Below are 5,936 nucleotides of genomic sequence, written 5' to 3' on the forward strand. Positions count from 1 at the left end.
GGACGCAACAACGGTGGCAGCCGTAGGGTGCTCGAGCCCGTAACGCTAGTGTGGTACACGATAGCTATGAGCTAACTAACGCTACAGGCTCAAACACCCTACGGCCGCCGCTGTTGTCGCGTCCACAAGCTCCCCGGCAGGACACCCGCGAGAACGGGGGCACACAAAGAGGAGAAAACCACCCGAAATCGGGCACTCATGCCGGCCGACAAGCCGGACGCCGCGGCACGTTGTTAGCACAATAGTAGCCCACTGTGATGCACCACCATTGATCAACATGCAGCGACGTGTAGCTTGCATGATGCGTGTGCAGTGCTTTGCCACACAGGTCTGAGAAGAGGACCTGCACATGATTTTACTCGTTCCCCAAACTCCTCTACATGCCCCGATCTAAAATGGTTCACGACAGTAGACATAATGCTAACGTTAGCCAGCGCCATATATGCAGTAGTACTATGACCCGGACGGGCATAAGGCATACGTTTCCTGTTGTGACGTCACAGCCCTAGTTAGCGTTTGATAAGCTTTTTAATTTGCTCGTGCATGTTATTCGTGCGTGGACCTTTTTAACTCTTTCGGAGTGGCATTTCCGGTGTCAAATGGAAATAAATAAATAATGAAATTATATACCAATGATGTAAACTACCCATAATTGATCAGTAGGGTTTAACCTGGAGGTTGGGCTTTCCAACTTCATAATAATAATAATAATAATAATACAGGACCTGCTCAGAGGTCTTTAATTGGCATTGGCTATTATCCACAACACACACACACCGGAACACACACGCATGCATTGTCTGTAGGATCGCTGATGCGATTCGTCTCTGCGATTAACCCATCCCGTCGTCCTTCCCCCCAAGGGCAGCCGGGAGCAGACAGGCGTCAACGTGAGCCGCGCCAGGGGACCAATCCAGGTGCTCCTGTCCGTCTTCGTCAAGGACGCCACAGCGTTAGCGATCTGTTGTTGTGCATGTTTTTCCATTGGGTTTATCTTATCGGGGGGAAACCCTTGCGAGCACGGGGAGAACATGCAAACTCCACACAGAAAGGCCTGGGAGATACCCCACCTGGGTACCTGGCATCATGGAAACCTGGTCCCCAAGCGGGAATCGAACCCTGGACCTTCTTGCTGTGAGGCGACAGTGTTGACCACTACACCACCGTGCCGCTTCGAAAGAGTGCTAAGCTTAACCAGTGTAGAAACTGGCGTCGGCCAATCAGAGAGCGTCTGCCAGAAATGCGGCTACGGAAAGTATACAGGCGTCTAAGTGCATCATGTCTACGGCTTGTTGGGGAAACATGCACTTTAGAATCACCGGAAAGGCTTTCGAAATAGTGAAATGCCACGTTGGCCTCAATATTTTCAAAACAAATTATATGAAAATGTTATGAAATGAACAAGAATGTGATAAAATATGTAATAAAAACGGAGCTCAACGCAGACATTTGATGGTAGAAATCCGTTTGTTTCCCCCAATACCAAGATGGCGGCGGTCTCGTGACGTCAGAGTGTCTTCGAGAATCCATGGAATACAGTTGACGTCACGTAAAAATGAAACCGTCCCCCAGAAGCCTCCTCACCAGAGTGGTGTGCGTCTCTACAATTCGTAGCCGCATTTCTGCAGACCCCTCTCTGATTGGTTGAGCTCCATTTATGCAGACCCCTCTCTGATTGGTTGAGCGAAGCCCCTCTCTGATTGGTTTAGCTCGTCACGCCGTAAAAGGCGGATGTAATGTTATCATATCAAGAAGATAAGCAGAAATGTACTACCAGATTCGCGTATAACGTTATTTATTTTGCGTGACTTCGCGGTTTATTCATAACGTTATGCACATTTCACAACACAGCCAGCTGTTAGAAACTGTACATTGTAACATTATATAACATAACGTTGTTATTTCGCGGTTATTTCGCGGTTTATTCACATAAAGTTATATTGTTTACACTGTCTTTCGTCTATTTTAACCCTCCCAAATCATATTCAGAAAGTATCACAGAGACTTCTAATGACCAAGGAATTAGTTATTATTTCGCGGTTTATTCACATAACGTTATATTGTTTACACTGTCTTTCTTCTATTATAACCCTCCCAAATCATATTCAGAAAGTATCACAGAGACTTCTATTGACCAAGGAATTAGTTATTATTTCGCGGTTTATTCACATAACGTTATATTGTTTACACTGTCTTTCTTCTATTATAACCCTCCCAAATCATATTCAGAAAGTATCACAGAGACTTCTATTGACCAAGGAATTAGTTATTATTTCGCGGTTTATTCACATAACGTTATATTGTTTACACTGTCTTTCTTCTATTATAACCCTCCCAAATCATATTCAGAAAGTATCACAGAGACTTCTATTGACCAAGGAATTAGTTATTATTTCGCGGTTTATTCACATAATGTTATATTGTTTACACTGTCTTTCTTCTATTATAACCCTCCCAAATCATATTCAGAAAGTATCACAGAGACTTCTATTGACCACAGTGGCGAATCCTTATGGAAGCCAACGGAAGCCATGCCTCCCTATTAAAATAGGAATTAATATCAAATATGAAATATGAAAAAAAAAAAAAAATAATAATATAGTTTACATTCTTTTTCATCTGTGCATCTGTGTTATAATTTTTTATTTTTTTTAATGTCTCCCTCTTCTCCTTCTCACTCCCTCTAACACACTGTCAGACTCACTGTGCTCACTGCAGCTATAGATGAGAGGAGGCAGGGGGTAGATCTCTTTCTCCAGCCTCAACCATGTGATTCATGTATCTAGAGTCCAAATCCGATCCTAGCCAATTGATTGATTGATTGATTGATTGAAAAGTTTATTAACAGATTGCAGAATGGGTACAGTACAGTACAGCTCAATACACACAATTGTTAAGGGGATGCAGACCAGAGAAAGACTTCGTCTTGTTTACATCAAGGTCCCCCATTTTCAATTCATCATAACATATATGACATACATGACATACAGATAGACAGTACTGCTACATCTATACATTTATGACATATCAGATTTGCAAATACAGTACTGTTTGTGATACAAAAGTGTCCAGAAAAAGAGTGTATATACATTTGGCATAGAAACTGTACATTGGAGGAGGTTGGGTGGGTGGGGTGGGGTTGGGTGGGTGGGTGATGGCTGTACAAAATTGAGGTGGTGGGGGGGGGGGTTGGGTAGGGCACACACACACATTTTACACTGTACATTGGAATACTGACAAAGCCTTACTTGGTAATTTACTGTACAACTAGTGTAACTGAGGGGTTACAAAACCCTGACTGTATTAAAGATTGTTTAGATTAAACCACTACTAAATATTATTACTTGCCAGACAGTACAGTTAGTTAAATATGGCAGACACTCAATAGACGGCACGGGGACAAAGAGATAACGTTTACAGTATTTTAATAGCAATATCAATATACAACTGAAATTAGTACGTTGCTCTTTTATGGCGAATGATAGTAGAATGTCAGAGTATCAAAGTCAGTGGGAATGAATAATTCCTAGGTTAATAATACTCGACCGGAACGCTGCATGGAGTGAGATGGCGATACAGGGCAAGCGAGGGGTATAGATGGAGACTGGTGATTTCCCCCACGGAGTGGTAAGCTCCAGAGGAATTGAAGAATAGTCGGATACTCCTGCTGGTCACTGAAGAAAAAGGGGTCTCGTACTGATCCAGTCTTTGTAATCCAAGTGCTCGATAGCAGGGTAATAGCTCTTAATCCAAAGCCCGACGGCAGTGATGATAGCTAGCTAGCTTCGTCCTCGAAGCTAGCCCGATGCAGGTCTTCAGGTGTAGTTAAATCCAAACGCCAATGGTATTAACTATGCTCTTCTTCACGGTACTTCGCTTACACAATTCACTATAATACACCAACAATGGTTCTACAATATTAGGGTCGTATCTAAGGAGCTACTAGCTATCCGTAACGATACACCGCGGGTAGGCTTCCACTGCTCACATGTCCAATCGTTCTGCTGTTAGGTTACTCCACACTTCACCTTGTGTTCTGATACTCGTTACGTTAAGTTCACACTACAGCTGCTTGCTAGGTTAGGTTCGCACTTCACTTCACCTCACTTCACCGAGCTTCACGCGCGCACTGTTCACACCAGGGGTGTAAAATACTTGAGTAATTGTACTTCGTTACAATACTTAAGTACTGTTTTGGGGGATTTGTACTTTACTCTAGTATTATTAGGTTTGTATACTTTGTACTTTTACTCCATTACATTTCAGGGAAAAAAAACACACTTTTTACTCCTTACATTTAAAATGCAGACCTACAAAGTACAAATCTCATAGGTCAAACCATTTTAATTAGTATATTTTAATTGTTTATCTGGCCGAACAAACGTTAACGTTATTAATCCTGCGACCGCAGGTAAACAGCCAATCAAATCCCCATCAATGGAAAATGAACCCGCCCATACCCATGCTGATTGGTCCTTGTGCAACACCAGAAAGCGGGGATCTTTGATTAAACACCTGCTATCAGAAGAATAGACAGTCAGATCCGCATTATGCTGTGGTTAATATTGTGATATTATTCAGGGTACTCCAGTATTCTGTCTTTAATATTGTGATATTATTCAGGGTACTCCAGTATTCTGTCTTTAATATTGTGATATTATTCAGGGTACTCCAGTATTCTGCCTTTAATATTGTGATATTATTCAGGATAATCCAGTATGCTGTGGTTAATATTGTGATATTATTCAGGATACACCATTCTGTTTTTAATATTGTGATATTATTCATGCTGTGATGTGAATGCCGTCCATGTTAGTTTACCTTCAATGGAGAAGTGCATTAAATCATTTTAATGCAAAAAAAGTGTCCTCTGTTCTTTCATTTCAGCATCGTCTATCGCAGAACACATTCCATTGTGGGCAGAGTGTATGCTTGGTTTCATTCCAGCCTTTAAACACCGCTGATGATTTCACTAATTGGCTCACCTCTTCAACTAACTCACCTGGTGCAATGTATAGTTAAAATGAAAACTTGGCCCACGATAGAATGAGTTTGAGACCCCTGGTCTATCCCTTTAAAAAAAAAAATACTTTTACTTTTTAGTACTTAAGTACATTTAAAAGTATGACTTTTTTACTTTTACTCAAGTGTGTTTTTAGCCAGATACTTTGACTTTTACTTGAGTCCGATTTTGAGACGGTACCCATACTTTCACCTAAGTATAATTTCTGGGTACTTTTTACACCCCTGGTTCACACTATATATACTCAGAGTGATTCTAGAGCGCAACCGAATTCCTTGTCCGGAATCAATGCGCTGGCCAAGGGCATGTCTCAACTTGCCCGGACACGTCTTTGAACTTGTCTGGGGGGTGCGACCGCTGGCGCCGCCAGTGTCAAGGGCGGTGTCCAATGAGGCGAGCGAATAATGCTATGATTCAAATGGAGGCTTAAAGGTATATAGCTTATATATATAAATAATATACAAGTTATATAAAATAATAAACGTAGATTCTCAGTGTTAATCTGGCCCTTCAGAACAGCCGCCTCCTAATTAGTCCGCACCTAATTAGTAAAGAAATGGGCACAGATTAATATTATTGTCAAGTCAACTTCTCCATACTGTGTTATGGGGAGTTGGAACAATCTACAAAGTCAGTGGGTCATGTTCGTCGTCGGGGGAGTCAGGGATCTCCGGCAGCTCTATCAACTTAGCTACAGGTCTGGTGTAGGTCCGCCCTTGGACGATGACTTCTGCCGCTCTGACCTTCCCATCGGAACCAGTAATCACTCTGCTCACACGGCCGGCCGGCCACGTAGCTCGGGGTAGTGACTGGTCTATTATCATTACGACGGTATCCACTTTCAGGTTGTCCCTGTCTTTTACCCACTTCTGACCGGCTTGAAGGGATGGTAGATAGTGTAGGAGGAAGCGGG

Source organism: Notolepis coatsorum, assembly GCF_963971535.1.
Source record: "Notolepis coatsorum genome assembly, chromosome: 1".
NCBI lineage: Eukaryota > Metazoa > Chordata > Actinopteri > Aulopiformes > Paralepididae > Notolepis > Notolepis coatsorum.